This window comes from Lipotes vexillifer, unplaced genomic scaffold (genome assembly GCF_000442215.2).
Source record: "Lipotes vexillifer unplaced genomic scaffold, Lipotes_vexillifer_v1.1 scaffold50, whole genome shotgun sequence".
NCBI classification, from domain to species: domain Eukaryota; kingdom Metazoa; phylum Chordata; class Mammalia; order Artiodactyla; family Lipotidae; genus Lipotes; species Lipotes vexillifer.
In genome coordinates this window covers 318,219-340,098 of record NW_006784763.1, presented here as the reverse complement: position 1 = coordinate 340,098, position 21,880 = coordinate 318,219, and the positions used below count along the sequence as shown (strand labels likewise).

Below are 21,880 nucleotides of genomic sequence, written 5' to 3'. Positions count from 1 at the left end.
ATGGACCTTCCCAAAGTGAGCGAACTTTGAACCTTCATGAAAATGTGTAAGCAGGATGCCAGTGTCCTGAACACTGAAGAAATGCACTTCCTGAGGGAGTGGGTGGAGGTCATTGGAGGAAAAATACCACCTGCTACTCATAAAACTAAATCAGCACATACCAAGAAAGAAAGTGATAGTGAGATAGTGAGAAAGCAGAGGAAAACATAAAGACAGATGAAACATCAAGTGAGGAAAGTGATCTAGAAATTGAAGGTGCGATTGAACCAGACACGGATGCCCCCTCAAGAAATGGGAGGTGAAAATGTTGAGATAACTGAGGGGATGATGGATGAGGCAAAGGATAAAAATGTGGCTGCCATTGAGGCCCTAAATGATGGTGAACTACAGAAAGCCATTGACTTGTTCACAGATACCATCAGGCTGAATCCTTGCTTGGCCATTCCATATGCCAAGAGAGCCAGTGTCTTCATCAAATTACAGAAGCCAAATGCTGTCATCTCAGACTGTGACAGAGATATTGAAATAAATCCTGATTCAGTTCAGCCCTACCGGTGGGCAGGGAAAGTGTACATACCTCTGGGCCATTGTATAGAAGCAGTCCGTGATCTTGCCCTTGCCTTTAAACTGGATTATGATGAGGGTGCTAGCACAGTGCTGAAAGAAGTTCAACCAAGGGCCCAGAAAATTGCTGAACATCAGAGAAAGTATGAGGGAAAACATGAAGAGCGAGAGATCAAAGAAAAAATAGAAAAAGGCTTAAGAAGGCTCGGGAAGAACAAAAGAGAGCCCGGAGGGGGGAATAAGTCGGAAGACATCAGGAACTCAGTGTGGCTGGTTTTCCGTGGCTTTCCTGGGCCGACACCTGGTAACTTTCCTGGAGAAACGCCTGGAATGGGAGGGGGTATGCCTGGAATGGCAGGGATGCTTGGGCTCCGTGAAATTATGAGTGATCCAGAGGTTCTTGCGGCCACGTAGGGTCCAGAAGTTATGACGACCTTCCAGGATGTGCCCCAGAACTTGGCAAATATGTTGAAATATCAGAGCAACCCAAAGGTTGTGAATCTCATCAGTAAATCTTCAGCCAAATTGGGAGGTCAAGCCTAAGGCCCTTCTGACAAATAAAGCCCATGAAGGAAACATCACCTAATGGATGTCGCAATAATACAAACCAGTGTACCTCTGACCTTCTCATGAAGAAAGCTACGGTGCTTTGAAAATAATCTCTCTCCCTCTGTCCCAAATGCAGCTGAAACAATTTACAGTGGTTTGCTGTTAGAACATTCATCCAGATAACATTTTCCTACTGGGAATTAAAAGCTTTATAAACACTTTTTAAACCTGAAAAATATTAAAACAACAACAACAACAATTAAGCCCTTCCTGCTAAAAAACAAAACTCACTAAGCTGTTCCCAAATTCCCGATCCACAGAAACTGTGTAATATAATAAACATTTATATTTTTATTAATATAAATTTTAGGGTAGTTTGTTATGTAGCAGCAGATAACTAACATCCCTAAATCCAAATCATATCATTAGCTAATTTTCAAGCCTCATTAGTTCTTAGAAACCTCCAGTCAGGTGACTACACCATTGCTCGGATTCAACTATTTATGGTTTCATCTCATCCTCAATATTTTTTTTTATTCTATCTGTTGGGTCCACAATCATACAGAAACTTTAAAGTATATCTAATTCTGCTTCTCATAAGCCTGTTCCTGACTCTATCACAGATTCAAGGAACTACATTCTACTGCCACCTATCATCACAGCATCCTCCACTGGACCAGATTGAAAGTTTATATTTTAACAATAAAAGATGGAAGCATCTTTTCCAGAAATCCGCTGCTGAAATACCCAAGAAGTCTAATAAACATCTCAGACTTAACATGGTTAAAAAAGAGATCTTGATTTTCCTCTCCCCTAGCCTACTCATCCCAGGCTTCCGCAGCTCCGTAAATGACAGCATCACCCATCCAGATGCTTATATGAAAAACCTAAAAGTCATTCTTGATTCCTCTCTTCTTCGCACACAATCAACAATGGGGTTCCCTCAGCTTCTACCTCCATAATATATCCTGAATTTGTTGACTTCTCTTCATCTCCATATCCTGTCTCCACACCATCTCCAATCTTTCATCTCCATCTCCTTAGCCTAGACTATGCCATCATCTTTCACCAGGACACTGCAAAGATCCTTCTAACTGTAACCCCTGTTGCTTTTCTATATACACATTCACATACAGGTCTTTGTGTGACATATTTTCTTTCTCTTGGGTAAATAGCTAGATGTGAGATTGCTGAATCATATGGTAAGTGCCTGTTTAATTTTATCAGAAACTGCCAAATTATTTTCCATCTTGCACTCCCGCCAGTAACATCTGAGAGTCCCAGTTGTTCCGCATTCTCTCCAGCACTTGGAATTCTTTTTAAATCATTGTAGTACGTGTGTAGTAGTCCTTTTTCATTCTTTGAATTGAGGTAAAATCCACATACGATGAAATGTACAGATTCTAAGTGTACAGTTCAAATGAGTTTTGATAAACGTGTATATACTCATGTGATCAAGATGACGTACATTTCCATTACCCTAACAAATTCCCTACTAACCCCCTTCCAGTCAGTCTCTACCCCCAGAGGCAACCATTTCTGATTGTTATTCCTCATAAGAGGGTTAGTATAGTACACATGCTTTTGTGTCTGCCTGATTTTGTTCAACATAATGGTTTTGAGATTCATCTATGTTATTGCATGTATCAGTAGTTGTTTTTATTGCTGAGTAGTATTTTATTTGTATGAACATATCACAGTTTGTTTATCCATTCAACTTTTGATTGACATTTGGGTTATTTCCAGCAATTCCATTCCGAGGTATTTACCCAGGAGAAATGAAAGCATATGTCCACAAAAAGACAACAATCACCTGCTTCCTCTCTTGATCCACTAAATCCATTCTCCATATAGAAGCCAGAGGGATCTTTTAAATATATTACTCAAATCCCATCTCTCCTCTGCTTAATACCCTTCAGTGACTTCCCATTCCACTTAGGAGAAAATACAAACTCCCTACCACAGCTTGTGAAACACAGACATCACTGATTCTCAACCCTGGCTGCACATAGGAATCCCCTGGGAACTTTTGTTGCTTGGGCTCCACCTCAGATCAAGTGAATCAGAATCTCTGGAGGAGGGTCCACATAGTTTTTAAAGCTTCCCAGGACATTCTAACAGGCCTCCAGGTTTGCAAGGCCTTGCCCAGTCACCTGGCCTGTGGCTCTCCCACTTTATCTCATGCCCCTCTCTCCGTTGGGTGCTGTAATCCAGCCACGCTGGCCTCCTTTCAGCCCTGTGAACACAGCGATTTTATCCCTACCTCAGGGGCTTTGTACTAGTGTTTCTTCTGTCTGGAATGTTCTTTAGATCTTAGTGTAACTGGTTCTTGTGATTCAGGTCTCAGCTGAAATGTCACCTGCTTAGAGGGACTTTTCCCGCCCACCCAACCTAAACGAGCCACTCTGGAGCATGTCACTTGTTCAAATGTTCTATATCACATTTATGTCCAATACTGTCCTGTTCAAACATTTTTCTTTGTGTTTATTGCCTGTCTCCCCCCTCTAGACTGTAAATCCCATGAGAACAGGGACATTGCCTGCCTTGTTCTCCACATATCCTTAGTATTTATAATCATGCCTGGTACAAAATAGAAGTTTCAGAAATATTTGTTGGAAGCATGAAAGAATATGCGTATAAAATGTACATATTACCTGGGAGAGAGGGCAAAAGTCCACAAGGGGTCTTCTTTCTTCCTTTCCCCCAGGTGTTACCATGAGGTGGTTGATTTACAGGAGAATGGAGAGACTCTAAGGGGATTAAACCCAGATACTCAGAGTTCATTAGGTCCTAAAAGGCAGAAAGATTGTTTTCGGCTTCTAGTATCTTAACTTCAGTCCTAACCTGAGGCTGTTCACATTGTAGATACTCAGTAAATATATTTCTATTAGCAGTGAAGTGACTATGATCTGCTTGGAGGGGCTAGAGGGGATGTAGGAGGAGGTGATGGGAGGTGGAGTGTGTAAGTAGGGATTAGGGGATCATGAGAAAAGGAGACAGAAATTTATTTATACCTTTATATTTACTTAAAGGAGCTGCCACCAATTCAAAGCATGAAAATCAGTTTATTCTAGCCAATTGGATCTCAAAACACTGTCCTATTCTACACGTAGTTTCTCTTTGTAAGCAAGGCAGTATGTTAAAAGAAAGTTTTAAAGACATTTTAAAAGAAAGGAGAGAGGGGCTTCCCTGGTGGCGCAGTGGTTGAGTGTCCGCCTGCCGATGCAGGGGACACGGATTCGTGCCCCGGTCTGGGAAGATCCCACATGCCGCGGAGCGGCTGCGCCCGTGAGCCATGGCCGCTGGGCCTGCGCGTCCGGAGCCTGTGCTCCACAACAGGAGAGGCCACAGCAGTGAGAGGCCCGCGTACCGCAAGAAAAAAAAGGAAAGGAGGGAACCAGGAAGAACGCAGGAAGATCTTCTTTGCGCTATACATAGTACTAGGCACGTTCAGGCATTTACTTATTTATCGCAGCCCTATGTGAAATAAACATAATTATACTCATGTTACTGATGAGGAAACTGAATGAAACTTAGAGAAAAGTAACTTCCCTTTTAAATATTCTTACCACTTAACTGTTAAAATAGATAAAAATATACAAGATATACACAGCAAATATGCAGATGACATTAACATTGGAAATGCCATCTGAAGTAAGCAAATAGATCAAAGATTCAAATTAGGCTTGTCAGGCTAGAACACTGGATTAAAACCGAGGGTTAGATACAATGTAGTGGATGAACTAAATCTTGCGGTCAGCTACACAGGTACAGAAAGAAGGAGCCCTAGTTTGGCTGGAGTTTGTCTAAAAAGATCTTATATAGTTGACTGCTAGTTTAATATAAGCCAATAGTAGATGCTAAAAATGTGAAGAGGACAACCCCTAAGTATCTCTTGACAGTCCTTACCTTAAACGACTTCTTTTCAGTATTTACCACTGGAGATACTTTAAAAATTCTCTTCTCTCCTGGCTTCTGTTACATCTGATTGTCTTTCCATCTCTGAAGCAGATCCTCATTAATACTAACACTAATAAGACAATAGCCCTCATTTATTAAGGTTCTGTGCCAACTACACAATTACTGTATTTAACTCCCTCTTAATAGCACTAATGAAATAGCATAACTATTACCATCATCTTATAGATGAGAAAACTTAGGTTTAGAACATCTAAGTGATTTTCTCAAGACGAGACAGCTAATAGCGTTTGTAGCGCTCAACTCCAGCAGTCTGACTTAGAGCCACACCCTTCTAACCACTGTCCCTTCTGCCCCAGAGTTTCTTTCAGAGCTTCCTTTTCCTTTGCTCATCCCTTAAGTGTCAGTGTTTCTTAGAGTCCAGTCCTCAGGTCTCAGCTCATCTTACTTCATTATCTCTCTGGTTAATCATCAGTAGACATGGGACTTTTAACTGACAGCTTCTACACTGATGAATCCTATGACTGCCACCAGTAGTTGCCGCCCTAATGGCACTTACCCTTTCCACTGCCTTCCTTGCTAGTAGGTACCTCTATAAGCTTCAGAGGAGGCTGGATCCAGCCCCAACCCTGGCCCCAGGGACAGAATCATGATTAGTTTAAACCAGGCGTGATGCTTACCCTGCTCCCTCTTTTCAGTGACTAGTTTAAGTACTGGAAGAGAGTCAGCTGAGAGATTTTTGAGACGTTATCCTGGCTCTTAAACAGAAATATTCATCAGCAGGTAATCTCTTTTCTATCACCTTGTTGTGTCTGCATGTGCTGTGGAGAACTAAGTCAGCTATCTTGGAGCCTTTAATAATTTTCAAGAGTATAAAGGGCTCCTGAGAACAAAATGTTTGAGAACTGCTGCCTAGTCCATGCCAGTATCATCTTTCACTAGGTTATTGAAACGGTTTCCTAGTCTTTCTACTGCTAAGCTGAGCACGGCCAACCCCAATAAACCCATTCTCTGCATTGCTACCAAGGTGATCTTACTAAATGCTAATCAGACTCCTACTTAATCAATGGCTCCCAGCTGCTTTCAGTTTAGCACCTAACACCCTACTTCTCTTGTTTTTTTTTTTTAACATCTTTATTGGAGTATAATTGCTTTACAATGGTGTGTTAGTTTCTGCTTTATAACAAAGTGAATCAGTTATACATATACATATGTTCCCCTATCTCTTCCCTCTTGCGTCTCCCTCCCACCCTCCCTATCCCACCCCTCTAGGGGGTCACAAAGCACCGAGCTGATCTCCCTGTGCTGTGTGGCTGCTTCCCACTCCTCTCCTCTCACACATCCATTCACCCCAGCCATTCACAGGTAATTGCAGTTTCCTATCAGAAATGATACTGCCTGTTGTTTCCATCCCTTCTCACCTTTTTTTTTTTGTCTTTGGAGTAGAAGACATTTATTACAGTGAATTGGTTACACAGGTGATGGAAGAGCTAAGTCAATCAGGATGGCAAGGCAAGCAGAAGTGAGCAGCCATGGCAAGCCACCACCAATGGCAAGTTCTGGGCGTGGAGGAATGAAAGGAGGAAGTGATGTCACCAGACCCCCAAGGGTCAAGGTTACCCAGGGAAAGCTAGAACCATGGTAGACATGTTCTGCATGTTCTGGGACCATGAAGGAGCCAAGCCACTGCCAGCAGTGCCTTCCAAAGCTGAGCTTCCTAATCTGCTCTTAAGTCCACACTGTCACATCCTATCCCTTCATCCTCTAGCTAGCTAATGTCTACTTTTCCTTTAAAACTCAGATCAAGGGTCATTTTCTACAGGAAGCTGTCTCAGCCCACAGTGTAATTTACCTGTCCCTCTCTGTGCTTCCAAAGCACGATTTATCAAAGTGGTCACCAGAAAGTACTGGGACCACTGGTTTATTGAGTTTCCCCCTAGACAATAAGCTCCTTGAGGACTGGGGCAGCCTCTCTTTTCTTTGTATCATTTGAGCGCAGGGCAATGTCTGACTACAGTGTTGGGGGCTATTATATGTGCTCAGAAAATGTTTTGCAAACATATTAATGAATTAACTCTAGGTAATTTGCTTCTGGGATGAGTTTCATTTTCTGAACCATTTGCTTTGTGTGTGTGTGTGTGTGTGTGTGTGTGTGTGTGTGTGTGTGTCCAAGGCCTGGACTTTTCAGGGCATTTTCCTTCACACACAAGCTTCTTCATATAGCCCTTGAGAGGAAATGTTATTTCATTTCTTAATACCGTCTCTATACTGTGGGATGTATAAAGATGCTTTCTGGAGCCCAAGTCTCATGGTCCCCTTCAAACTGTGTTTCCTGGAGTGGAGGCCTCAGTGGTTTCTTCCTAATTCTCACACTTGGAACACTTAATTTTAATTTTACAAACCACCTTCCAAAGAAACCAGAAAACTGTTCTGTCAGTCTTATACATTTTGTGCTTTTTCTTTTTTTTTTTTTGGCTGTGCCATCCGGCATGGGGGATCTTAGTTCTCTGACCAGGGATCGAACCCATGCCCCCTGCGATGGAAGCGTGCTGTCTTAACCACTGGACCGTCAGGCAAGTCCTCTTTTGTTCTTTTTCATAACCTTTTTTCTTCCACTTTGGATAAAAATAATAGGTAACAAAGACTTAATTATATTTTGGGAATCCCTTCTTTCCTTTTAGAAATGGCCACTACTATTAGCGCCTTGCCATTTTTTTGAGACAGTCTGTGCATGCACAAGTCCCAAGGAAAGATTTTTGGACAGTAGGAAGACGGTGAGCGTAGTATGAGGATGAACAAACTGCCAGCGGACAGTCCTTTTTTTTTCTTAACAGCTTCATTGAGATATAAATCACATACCACACAATTCACCCATTTAAAGCGTACAATTCAATGGGTTTTAGTATATGCACAGATGTGTACAGCCATCACCACAATTTTAGAACATTTGCATCACCTCAAAAAGACACCTTGTACCCTTGAGCTAATCTTCCCCACACCCACACTTGTCCCTTTCCCCATCAGCCCTAAAACTACTAATCTACTTTCTGCCTCTGTAGACTTCCCTGTTCTGGACTTTCATGTGAATAGAATCATACAATACATGGTCTTTGAGGACTGGTTTCTTTCTCTTAGCATAATGTTTTCAAGGTTCATCCATGTTGCAGCATGAGTCAGTACTCCATTTCTCTGGACAGTCCTTTCTAAACACCAAAACTGGACTGGCCCAGCACTGTCACTGGAGCCATCAGTGTGAACTTCTTTGGTGAGAAGATTTTCTGCTGTGGTTCCTTGCTGGTGAATCTCATTGGAGCCTGCTACGTGCACCTCTTTACCTAAGCCACCACTATCAGCTGGCATTGGGCCTTATATGAAAATGAGGGAATTAAAAATTAATCAGAATTACAGACAGAATCCGCCAAACCACTGTATGACTTTTGAGCAATAGAATTCATACGGAAACCACCTCAGACTGTTTCTTCATACAGTTCTAGTGGACTCTCTAGGTATGTCCAGCAGGGAAGTCCAGGCTAGTGATAGGACCAAAGCCTATGATTGTTGTCAGTTCACTGGTTCTCAGTGTGGTCCCCCAGACCAGCAGCATCAGTATCACCTAGGAACTTGTTAGAAATGCAGATTCTCAGGCCCACCTCCTAAATCAGAAACTAACACTGAGAGTGGGGCCCAGTAAATCTGTTTCAACAAGCCCCCAAGTGATTCTGATCCACACTCAAGTTGGACAACCACTGGTTAGTTAACTGGTATAGTACTATCAGCATTGGCACATGAACACAAATCAATTACTGACTCATACCCTGTTTTGTATCAAGGGTATATACTCCATGGATGAAGAAAAACCGCTGGGGTCTAAATAGTAGTTTATGGTACCTATGCTGAATTTCTATGCATTGATTTGACAGAAAACATTTTATTACTCCCCATTTCCCATCTTTATTTCCTTTTAAAACAAGGCTTTGATAAAAACTTACTTAAAAAAAATCCTGATAGACCTACTAGAGAATGGACTTGAGGATATGGGATGGACTTGAGGATATGGGGAGGGGGAAGGGTAAGCTGAGGCGAAGTGAGAGAGTGGCATGGACTTATGTATACTACCAACTGTAAAACAGATAGCTAGTGGGAAGCAGCCGCATAGCACAGGGAGATCAGCTCCATGCTTTGTGACCACCTAGAGGGGTGGGATAGGGAGGGAGGGAGGGAGGGAGGGAGATGCAAGAGGGAGGAGATATGGGGATATACGTATATGTATAGCTGATTCACTTTGTTATAAAGCAGAAAATGACACACCATTGTAAAGCAATTGTACTCCAATAAAGACGTGAAAAATATAAAATCCTGATAAACTTGTTGCCTTTGTAGAGTTTATTTCCACTTCGGACTGAGTAGATCTTGTAGGTAGCAATGCCTAGAAGATGGTACTTCTATAAACCTTGGTTCAGGAAAAAATAATTCCTATATGCACTCATATCAGACACAGGTCTCTAGAGGCTGTTTTTCTGAGTGAATATTCTGTCAGCATAGAGACAATATCAGGGAGTGCATTTTTAAAGCAATTGGTAACCTGATGCCTGTATTGATAAAATACCCAAGAGTTCGCTTTGAACACACCCAGGACTTTATCTAACCTTTGTTGTTAAGACCAAACACTTTTTAGATAGTCTGGGGATAGTTGTTATCTCTTTCAGAAAGTGCACAGGAATGGTTTATTCTCAGTTAATCTGGATAGATGTGACTAAGGGTTAGCAGTTTCGAAATTCTGCTAAAATGTGCCTTAAACACTTAGACAAAAGTACAATTCTTGATAAGAAGCAATTTTATTTGTCAGAATGCACTGTTGTGTAATTCTTTTGAAACAGTATTATTTCATCAGCATCCATTTTCATTTTGGTTTAAATACCATTAAAATTGATTTTTAAAAAGTCTTAGACACGTAGATAGAATCCTGTCATGAGGTGTTTAACTGTACACGGCCTTACGCTGTTAATTATTATTTCATATATCTCTGTCTCATCCCTCAACTAGATTTACCCTGAAGGCAATAACAATTTCTTGTACATATGTGTTTGCTCTCATGATGTCTATCAGATATCCTAAACATAGCAGACATCTGTTAAATATGTGTGTATTGATCGACAGCTTTGATAGTAACTTGAAACACCCAGCCTCATTGTCAGGAATAGAAGCTCTCTTAAATTAGGTCAGTTAAGGAGAGATAACAACAGACCACTTCACAGATATCCAAGGACAAAAGCAAAGCACACCTAGACCACATGGGACATGGAACTGGATGTTCAGGACCCAAGGCTACTCCTTTCTTCTCAGGACCCTGGGGCTTCAGGTCTGTGTTTCTACCTGTATATCTCCTTCAGTGTCTTTAGTAGTCTGACCTCCTTTTTATTGTGGCATCTCTATTCCCTGAAAATATGAGCTTACATTTGGCTTTGGTTTGTCACGGATCTACCCTACTATTTTATGTCAAGAGCCCACTGGCATCTAATTGGTTCAATTTTAGTGGCCCAATTCCAAATCCCATAGAGACATCCTCATCTGATTAGGGTAGAGTTCAGTTCTAGTACAATCAGCCATGAGTAGGAAGTAGGAGGTGTAGAGGAAATCAGGTAGCATATAAAGCTATTCCTCTCCAGGAACTGTGGGTGGAACAGGTTCACTAAGAAGGGGTCTTGGACAAGGAGGTAACAGCTGACATAACTGCTCCAGTTTATCTACTACACCCCAGAGCTCAGACAAGTATATAAAAGTTAGACATTAGAGCTAACTAGGGCCATGGATAAATTTCTCTTTTGATCTAGATCAGGGCTTGGCCACCATAGCCCTTGGGCCACATCCAGCCTGTGGTCTGCTTTTGTAAGAGTGAAGAATGGTCTTTACGTGAAGAAGAATAGGCAACAGAGACTGTAGATGACAAATGCTAAAATATTTACTCTCTGGCCCTTTACAGAAAAATTTTGCCAACCCCTGCTCTAGATGACCTTTCTTTCTTCATTCATTTCACAAATATCCACTGAATATTTACTATGTTCTAGGCACTGTTCTAAGTACTGTAGATACAGTGATGTCACAAAGACAAGCACGGTTCCTACCCTGGAAAAGCTTAGATTCTATTGTGGGAGAGAAGAGATCAAGAGTAAGTATATACAATGCTTGAAATTTTCCATGAATTAAAAGTTACAGATGGGCTTCCCTGGTGGCACAGTGGTTAAGAAGCCGCCTGCCAATGCAGGGGACACGGGTTCGTGCCCTGGTCTGGGAAGATCCCACATACCGTGGAGCAACTAAGCCTGAGCGCCACAACTACTGAGCCTGTGCTCTAGAGCCCATGAGCCACAACTACTGAGCCTGTGTGACACAACTACTGAAGCCCTCATGCCTAGAGCCCGTGCTCCGCAACAAGAGAAGCCATTGCAATGAGAAGCCCCTGCACCGCAGTGAAGAGCAGCCCACTCTTGCAGCAACTAGAGAAAGCCCACACGCAGCAACAAAGACCCAATGCAGCCAAAAATAAATAAATAAAATTATTTTTTAAAAAGTTAAAAAAAGAGTAAGTATATACATTAATAAATAGGACAATTTCAGATTATAAGTGCTGTGAACAAAATAAGCAGAGGATATTAATAAAGGGAGAATAACAAGGGAAGGGGACAGGTTGGGGAGAGCCTATCTGTGGAGGTGACATTTATGCTAAGACCTAGAAGACAGGAAAGAACCAGTCATGAGGAGGTCAGCATTACAGCCAGAGGAAATGAAAGCAAAGTCTCTGAGGCAGATAAGAGGTTGTCTTAGTCAAGGAACCCCCCAAACAGGCCAGTGGTATTAGGGCAGAACGTAATGGGAAATGAAGTTGGAAGGTAAGGAAGGGCTAGATCATCTACAGCCCTGGAAGGAAGCCATTGAAGATGACATGATTTCATCAATAGTATGATCTCACAAATGTTTAAAAAAGATCTCTCTGGCTGCCATGAGACAGATTATAGAGAAGCAAAAGTGAGTTCTATTAAAGAGGTTATTGTAATAGTTCAGGTGAGACATGACTGTGATTTAAACTAAAATGGTGTCATGAGAATGGAGAAAATTGGATGAATTAAAATACTTTGAAAGGAGAATTAATGAAACTAACAGATTGGGTATGAGAAGAGAGGAAACAGCATGAATCCTAGATTTCTGTGCAGCCGGGTAGATGGTGGGTCTGGTCACCTTATCCATATCATCTTTGATAACTGAGTAACTGAGTCTCTGCAACTAAGAGTCGTGCTTATGTGTTAGAAAAATTTTCAAAGCCAGAAAAAAATTAGTCTCCATATTGAATCTTCTTAACTTTTATATACATACTTTTCTGCAAGGGATCATTGAACTAAAAAGCACTTCTATAGCAAACTCCAGACTATCCACTTGAAAAACTGCAAGTAGTTTTCCCCTCTTCAGAATAATAGCTTGTGTGTGATTTCTGACAGTGGAATGACCTCTCAGGGTTGCCTTTTTGTCCCTTGATGTCATGACTCTGTTTCTCCCTTTGGGAGATTGCTGTGAAAAGGCAGAGAACCATGGGTCACTGTCCAGTAGGGGACGGCTGGCCTGCTCCCTCTTCCCCATCAAGGGCTATGTGCAAAATGAGAAGTGGCATCAGCCTAGAGACACTGAGATTTGTTTTGAAGCCGTTAAAGAGGAAGTGAATGCTCAGGGGAAGCTTTAAATTTCTTTCTACTTACAGAAGTTGAATTGTAAGAGCTATCTCTCTACCATTAATCACCAGGTCTAGTGTGAAGCCAGCCAACTTCAGAGAGTTAGTTAAAAGAATTGACTAATGACTCAACTCTCTCCTTATCTCCCTCTCTCTTTAGGTTTGATCTCACCAGACACTCAGGCTGCACTTACCCGCTCTTACTAGAGCTTTTCCAGTGTACTGCAGTGCCCAGGAAGCTCTGTGTTTGGAGGCCTGTCCTGTAGCACTGTCCAACCGAATGATGGAGAACTTCAGTGCCCAGCCTGGGCCGTGAGTGGAGCGGAGGGTGGAAGAGTGCTAGGTCTCTAGAAATGTCCGAGTCGATGGTGATGGTTTAGTCATGACCTAGAATCTCCGGGAGGTCTTGATCATTTTATTGTAACAATTGGACCCTTATAATATAGAGAATGTCTTTTGAAGTTACTTCTTCTAAAAGTCTGCTTTGGTCTGCACTCACTGACTCCTGGAAGGATTTATTTTAGAAATAAGATTTCATGGTTATCCCTTTTGTTCCAACTTCAATGATTAAAACATCCAGGAATGTGTTTTGATTCTACTTCTTTGTAGTTATTTTATCGTGGATCTTTCTGAGTCTTAGATTATATTAAGCAGTTATTAGTCACTTTCAATCCACAGATTCGCTGCATAATCCCTGATTAAAGCCAATTATTACTCTCTCAACGATATTCCGTAAGAGCTAGAGCTGTTCAATCACACTCATCTCCAAGGATCCATTCTTCTCCCCAAGCAGGGAGTTCCCTCCACTCCCCTCCACCATGGCTGCATGCTTCCAGGAGGCCCTTTGCCAGCATCTAGCCAGATATATCTTGAGTAATGAAGTCAATAGGGAAAAATAAAGGATGGAAATATACCCATTTAATACCAGTGAACTTGTCTAACTTCTTAAGGCTGTATCTCGAAGTAGAAGCGTGTTACAGTGTGTTTTGTAAAGCAGTGCTTATAAACCACTGAGCTTTCAAAATAACTTTTTCCTATTAAGCCTGCATTGAGAAATGGGGTTAATTTACCCCATTAACTTTTTGTGTGTGTGATAATTACAGGAATTGCAGATTAGCATGAGTGAACTGGCAAGGTTCTGAGCTAATAAAAATACTCACAAAAATTATAACGTTCAAGTGCGTCAAGATTCCTCATGAGGAAAACATTAACCATTCCTGATAGGCCAGTTTTGAGTTCAAGCTAGCACGTTAATAAATATTTAGGGAAAAATCCCTTTCAAGTGACATATGGTACAACATTTCCCATAATAAAAGACACAGTTCTCCTATTCACAGATTTGAAACTGATAGTAGATGGACTAATAAAAGATAAATTCCATGAATTAGAAGATTTTTAATAAATGTTTTTTTAGGCGATAATTATAACATTTTGCCAGCCAGGCCATACAGCTCTTTACTTTATTAGAACCATATGTAAAATATTGTAATACTGCACTGAACTCTTGGAGCACATTACCATGTATTTCATGAACATTTGCTAAGTACCTACTGAGTGCCAGCCACCATGCTAGGAGTAGGAGATGAAAGCCCCAACAGGTAATCCTGTCTGAACACTTTGCTCAGAGATCCTATGACTAGAATCACTTATGTTACTTCAGATTGGTTGAAACTATCATTCTAACTGCATGTGGTTGAACTTCGAGGATTGCAAAGTAATGAGTCCCCAGTTCTAACGTTAAGAAGCTCCTGGCCATCAGTGTACACTACTGGCCATTTCTCAGCTGTCTTGGGAATCTCTCCAAGTTCCAACTAATTATATAGTTATATTATCTACTCAAGGGTTCTAAGGCATCTGCCTTCAACATTGGCAAGCTCACTCATAACCCCAAAAGTGGGAGAAGAAAAACACTTCCTATGTCTCTGAGCAAAGATCTCTTCTGTGTTTAGCAAAAAAATAATAATAATAATAATAATTAAACAAACAGACAAATCTTTCCCAGCTGGAATGGAGAAAAGGAAAATTTTACCATGTATTCCATTAACCACTGACTTCATGACCATTTTTTAAAGAACAGTTTTAGATTTCCAGAAGAATGGAGACAGAGGGTTTGTATATTACATCCCCTCTCCACCCAACCCCCAAGTTTCCCCAGTTATTGACATCTTACGTTACTATGGTACATGTTACAATTAATGAACCGATATTAATACATTATTAATATCTGAAGCCCATTTTATTTAGATATCCTTAGTTTTTACCTAATGGCCTTTTTTTGGTTCCAGGATACCATATTATATTATTTGTCATGTCTCCTTAGCCACCTCTTGGCCGTAAGAGCTTCTCAGACTTTCTTTGTGATGACCTTAACAGTTTCAGGGAGTAATGGTCAGGTATATTGCAGGATGCTTTTCTACTGGAATTTGTCTGATGTTTTTCTCATGATTAGCCTGTGGTTATGGGGTGTTGGGGAGACGTTCATTGGGGTATAGTGGTGTTTTCATCACATCATATCCAGAGTATATACTATCAACATGATTTATGGCTCTTATGTTGCCTTTGATCACCTGGCTGAGATAGCGTCTATCAGGTTCCTCCACTGTAAAGTTACTCTTTTCTCCTTTCTCCCTTTCCCATACTGCCCTCTTGGGAAGGAAGTCATTATGTGAAGCCCACACTTATGGAATGCAGCATTACGTTCCCCCTTATTGTGGGTGGAACATGTACATAAATTATCGGGAATTCTTCTGCACGAGAGCACGAGACACTTTTCTCTTCTTCCCTTTTTATTGATTTATTCAATAATTTATTTATATTTGTATGAACTCATGGATATTTATATGTCAGGTTATAATCCAAGGTACTGTACCTTATTATTTAGTTACTTGAATTGTTCCAACTTTGGCTACTGGGAGCTCTTTCATTGGCTCCTGTGACCCTTTGACATTCCCCCTCAATATGGTGTTTTGGTTTGGTTTGGTTTTTGAGCACTTCATGACCCCTTTTCAGCCTAAGAAAGAACCTTTTATAGTCAGTCTCTAACACTGAGATTCAGGGAGTGGGAGAGATATTTGTTCAGATATTTGTGTCTAGTTTCTCAAATCCTGTGATGAAAGTGCCTGTTATTTTAGGCTCATCCAAGGATATAAACTGTCTCAGCTCTTTACCTCCCACCCCTGCCCCTGCCTGGGCATAGAAGAGAGTTAGCTATAGTCCTCAGCCCATGCTGTATTATCATCACTATTAGCATAGGCAAGTGTTTGCATTTATTCTACTTATTTATTCTATTTTGTTTGCATTTATTGTACTTATTTATTCTATTTTGTCTCCATACTCCATTCCCATTTTCCCTTTCCTCCCCCACCCCAGGAAACTATTCTAATGTACTTAATGTGAATAATTTTGATTGTTTAAAAAAGCCCTTACTTAATTATTGCTATCTTGGGAATTTCCAGGAGGTCCAGTGGTTAGGACTTGGCACTTTCACTGTCGGGGCCTGGGTTCAATCCCTGGTCAGGGAACTAAGATCAGACAAGCCTTGCGGCATGGACAAAAAAAAATATATATATATATATATATATATATATATATATAGTTATCTTTTACAGGTGTAATCATGGCATTGTGGATACATATAGAAAATGTGTCCATATTTTTAAGAGTATACTGTATACTATGTAGGATGAAATTATATGAAATCTTGGATTTGCTTTAAGATATTTTGACAAAGTAAAAAAAAAATTAATGAAATAATGGATAGAAGAAGCAAACATGACAAAATCTTACTACTTTTAAAATCTGAGTGATGGCTATATGGAAACCCTTTGTTCTATTCTCTCTACTTTTGACATATATGAAATTTTTCAGAATGAAAAAATGAAAAAGAAGTTCTTTCCTCCCCCTAGGTCACAAATAGTTTTCTATATTTTCTTTTATTAATTTTATAATTTCAACTTTCATGTTTAGGTTTTTAATCCAGGTGTGGCTTTAGGCAGGTATCCAGTTATATTTTTTTCTTATATAATGAGTAAATTTTCCCAAAACCATCTACTAACTTATCTTCTCTTCACTGTTTTATGGTAACTCAAAATCAGCAATAATTATCATGTACACATTGGTGTATCTCTGTCTATTCTATTCTGTTCCATTCATTAATTTGTTCTTTTGCCCATACCACCCTGTTTTTATTACTAAGGCTTTGTAGTTTAATTTAATATTAAACTAAACTCTTGTTTTTAAAAGTTAAGTTAGCTATTCATATGCCATTTCCATATAAATTTTAGGTATGGTTATCAAGTTCTTTGAAAAATTTTAATAGTTTGATTAAGGTTGTACTGAGCTTATAGATACACTTTGAAAGAATTGACAGGTTTATAATTATTTCATATCTGTTTTCCTGTCATACTGACATAATGAAGGAATGGTCCTATATCTCTTCTATCAAAACCTGGCCAATCCATGCTATCTATTAACAAGCTAGCATTTAACTGAATAGCAGTGAAAGTAGAATTGGTTTCAAAACACCACGTGGGTGGCAAAAGTATCAGAAGTCAAAGTCAGAAAAAGATATTCATTAAACTCATAATTATTCTTGGTGCTATGTACCAAAAAAGGACATAAGTGTGCATATTATATCATTTGGGCGGTTACATTTAAATGGACAACATCAAGTGCATAAACGTACAAGATTTAGCACAATAAGAAGTCAGCTAATTAGTGAATGGACCAATGTGTCTCTAGCATACAAAAGTGCAGAGTAAATGCATATTAGGGGAGACAAATGGGAGAGTGGGAAAAGAAAGGAGAGATAGCCAGGCCAGAGAAAATGTTAGAAGATATCAAGATTTATTGTTGCCTGAAAAAAGTAAGCGAAAAAGTGTATAAAATAGACTGCCATTTGAAAAAGGAAAGAAAAAGAGTGTATCTATACAGTTTTTCTTGTATATACATAAAATATCTCTGGAAGGGTACAAAAAGTCTAATAGCGTTGGTTGTTTGCAGGAATGGGAATGAGTTGGTTGGAATGAGAACAGAGAGGGGAGAAAGATTTCTTACTGTATACACTTTTATATAATTTAAAATTGAATTATGTAAATTACCTATTTAAAATTTTTTTAAGTTAAACTTAAAAAGTTGTGGGGTCAGAAAAGAAAATTTTCTGAATATTTATAATATGGAATAGGAACAGCAGGCATACATACATACATGCTTGTACACATACACTGAAAGAATTTTGTCCCACGGTGCCACTAATTCAACCTTATATTAGTAAGAAAAGAAAGGAAGAGACCATGGTAGAAGATCCAAGTCTGTTATCAAGGCCTGTAAGCCACACAGAACACCCACCGATGTGAAGAGAGCAGAACCAGGAACCAGGTACGAAAGAGGTGGGTCTAAGTCACCCTCAATGTCCTGGCAATCTTCTGAATTTCGAGTCTAAATGATATTTAACTATGAGCTACAATCTCAGTTTACTCCCCTATGCCACCTGCCACCAGGACGTTGGGAAAGCAACTTGGTCAGTTTCTTCCTCCTCCCAGCCAGCTGAAATCTATGTCCTAAGTTTAATGATGGAGTATTGATCTGTGTAATATAAGAATTGATAATCGGATTCCCCTGGTGGCACAGTGGTTAAGAATCCGCCTGCCAATGCAGGGGATACAGGTTCGGGGCCTGGTCCAGGAAGATCCCACATGTTGCAGAGCAACTAAGCCTGTGTGCCACAACTACTGAGCCTGTGCTCTAGAGCCTGCGAGCCACAACTACTGAGCCCACACACCTAGAGCCTGTGCTCCGCAACAAGAGAAGCCACCGCAGTTAGAAGCCCGCACACCGCAAGGAGAGTAGCCCCTGTTCGCTGCAACTAGAGAAAGCCCGCGTGCAGCAATGAAGACCCAAATGCAGCCAAAAATAAATAAATTTTAAAAAAAAGAATTGATAATCACTCAGCTATCCCAGCAAGTTCATTGCCAACCATTAAAAGGTTACAGATAATTCACTGTAAAAAACACAAGAGAGACAGATTTCTGTAGCCTCACAGGGGCAAGAGCTAACAGTAAGACTCAAAAGCCTTTTTCTAGCTCATAGTCAAAATCTTATATTTTGCAGGTAATTCTTTCTCTGAGTGATAGATAATTCCTAATTTGGTTTATATATCTGAGTTTTATCCTTGCTACCACTAGCATTGGTAGATTTACATTATCTTGACAATTTACCTATGGTATATATATAAATAGCACATCCGTGTCACAGCTGTATATTTCTGTGTTAAAATTCCCCTGAATTAAATTTTGCATATTGATTTTTAAAATCACTTATTTTCATCCAGTATATACATTCTGATCTTTTAGAGTTTAACCTTAACAGATTCTCTCCTTGCTTTTTTTTTTTGAAATTTTGAGTTATGTTCTGTTATGGTTCTACCTAGAATTTTTCACATAAAATATTTTTCTCTGAAAACTATCATTTAACAATTGTCCTATGTCCCTTAATGCTACTGTTGAAAATTTTGTGCCTTATTTTTAAACACTCTTATTATAACTTAACTGGACTCATGGATATGAACAAAAATTTGGAATCTGATCAGGCCCACACAAAATTTTTAGGTTGCCCATATCTTGAGACTCATTTTCTACTGAAATATTGGAGAAGTAAACGTCATTTAAATCTTTATTAATGGGGGCTTCCCTGGTGGCGCAGTGGTTGAGAGTCCGCCTGCCGATGCAGGGGACACGGGTTCATGCCCCGGGCGGGGAACATCCCACATGCCGCGGAGCGGCTGGGCCCGTGAGCCATGGCCGCTGAGCCTGCACTTACGGAGCCTGTGCTCTGCAACGGGAGAGGCCACAACAGTAAGAGGCCCGCATAACGCAAAAAAAAAAAAAAAAAAAAAAAAAAAAACTTTATTAATGAAGGCAAGTACAAATTCTATTAAAAAAATCAAAATGCAACTGCAGTTTATTATATGGACAATGCAGCCAGGCTGCTTGGGGTCAAATTCCAGAGCTATCACTTACTAGTTGTATAACCATAGATAAGACATTTAACCTCTCTGTGCCTCAGTTTTCTCATATGCAGAGTTGGGCTAGTAATGGTACCTCTACCCCATAAGTTTGTGAAGAAGAGTATAAGCAATTATACATAAAGTACTTAGAACAGTGTTGACGTAGTAAGTTCATTAGTTCTGCCCAAATAAGTAATTTGTGGATCTACTATCTGGGACTTGTTTGACTTTCTTTCTTTTTTTTTTTTTTTTTTTTAATTTTTTTTTTTTTTTTTTTTTTTTTTAACTATTTCTTTTTCTTTACTTTCTTTCATAGGGTTTTCCCTTTTTAGAACAGCTCTAGATCCCCATCATCATTAAAATATATTATTCAGTACCTGTGCTGGTATGCCTAATTTCCTACAGAAAAAGTTAGCTATGACTTTATCAAAGTTCAAGGTCAGTTTTGGTAGGTAACACAGGTCACTTTTCTTCTCATCCTCTTTATTTCTCTGAATCCTTTCTTCTCATCTGCAACCAGATGCCACTTAAGGTGATATTCAAATTGAGAAGCGAGTTAGGAAGGAAAAGGCAACCTGACTTTTAGAGCCCCACGAGAGTTTATGAGCAAAATGAACAAAGAATCCAGACATTATACCTAGTGAATGCCCCAGGAGGATAAAAAGGACAACAACCTCAACCAATAAAGCACAGTTACTACAGAAGCTTTTCCACATCACAACACATCCTGACCTTACTCTGAGAGCTTTTTGCTACTGAATCCTTTCATGGATGCCTTATGCACTAGAGGGGACAAGAGCGAGAACAGAATAAGCCATAGAGTTTCAGAGAGAATAAGGTACAGAGATTCAGAGGAAAAAGAAAAGGAGAATTTTTGGGGTTTTTTAAAGAGAAATTTTGACAAAGAGGTAATGGGAACAGGAATGGAGATGAGAAATGCCATAAGAAAGCCACACATCCAGGGAGAAATCTGGGAATAAATGCAGTGATTAGGAGATGGCAATAAGTACCATTCTACTCTAAAGTGAAATCTAAAGGAAAAAAAAATCAGAGAACATGTGGGGAAATAAATAGAAAGCACCTGAAAGGATGAACCTGCAAAGAAGAAAAGAGCTTAAATTTGCAACAACGTTTGAGAGAGTGAAGAAAGGTTTTCTTCTTTTTCAAGATTCCCATGCCCTCTGAAAATACAGTCTCTAAGATATATAGACTATCTTTGTGGTATTCACCAGCAGCAGTCTTTGTGGTATTCACGCCTCCAACCCCATTTCCCCCTCTTTTGACACTTATTTTCTTTCAAATAGGCTGCAAATCACTCTTACTAGAAACTTGCCAAATCATATTTCAAAAGTCTGTAAGAGATGACGCTCTTGGAATAGTGTCTTAGGGGTTGGCTGTTAGGTCACACAGCTTTAGGCTCTGCCTGAATAGCCACAGCAGCAGGGGGCAGGTTGAAAGTTAGCTCACCAGGTTAGAGCTAAGGGCTCAGGTTACTTCCTCAGGCAACCCAGTGGCTTTGCTTTCTTTGTGGTGCAAACTGAATCTCTAGCCCCAGCTGTCACAAAGCTGCCAATAGCCAAATGATGTCTGGGTTCTTATAGCCTGAGCATTCATGCACAATTTAGCCTGGAGAGCTTCATGGCTTACTGCAGGGAGGGTTAGGATTAGAACCTAGTGTCCTAGCTCAAAATGTACTTTCACTACAGAGGCAAGATTTGTGGCGTCTAAGCATGGCTGTGTAAGGCTTAGTAAAGAGCCTTCATTTACTGGGAGACTACTGTTTGGGCAACTGCTTTGTTCCTTGCTTCTTTCCTACCTCTATTAGATGGATGATATTTCCTGTTTTTTCTTCTCCCCTGGTCCTCTGTGTCCTCCCCTCACCCTATACTGGTTTGGAAGCTCTGATGTTTCATTTCTTTTAGTGGTTTCCATTAATTAAAAAAAATACAGTGGGATTTCTCAAACACATACAAATAGAGTGAATAGTATAAATTTCCCATTGTATCTATTGCCTAGATGCATAAGGTATAAATTGCCAATTTTGTTCCACCTCTGATTATTTTGAAGAAATCCTAGGCAGTACATCAATTTACCTGCACATATGTTACTATGTATCTCTGAAAGATAAG

General features: G+C 40.0%; 1 pseudogene; it reads left to right on the top strand.

The window, feature by feature from the left end:
- On the top strand, nucleotides 1-1,107 carry LOC103084881 (hsc70-interacting protein pseudogene; annotated as a pseudogene).
- Nucleotides 1,108-21,880: the final 20,773 nt, after the last annotated feature.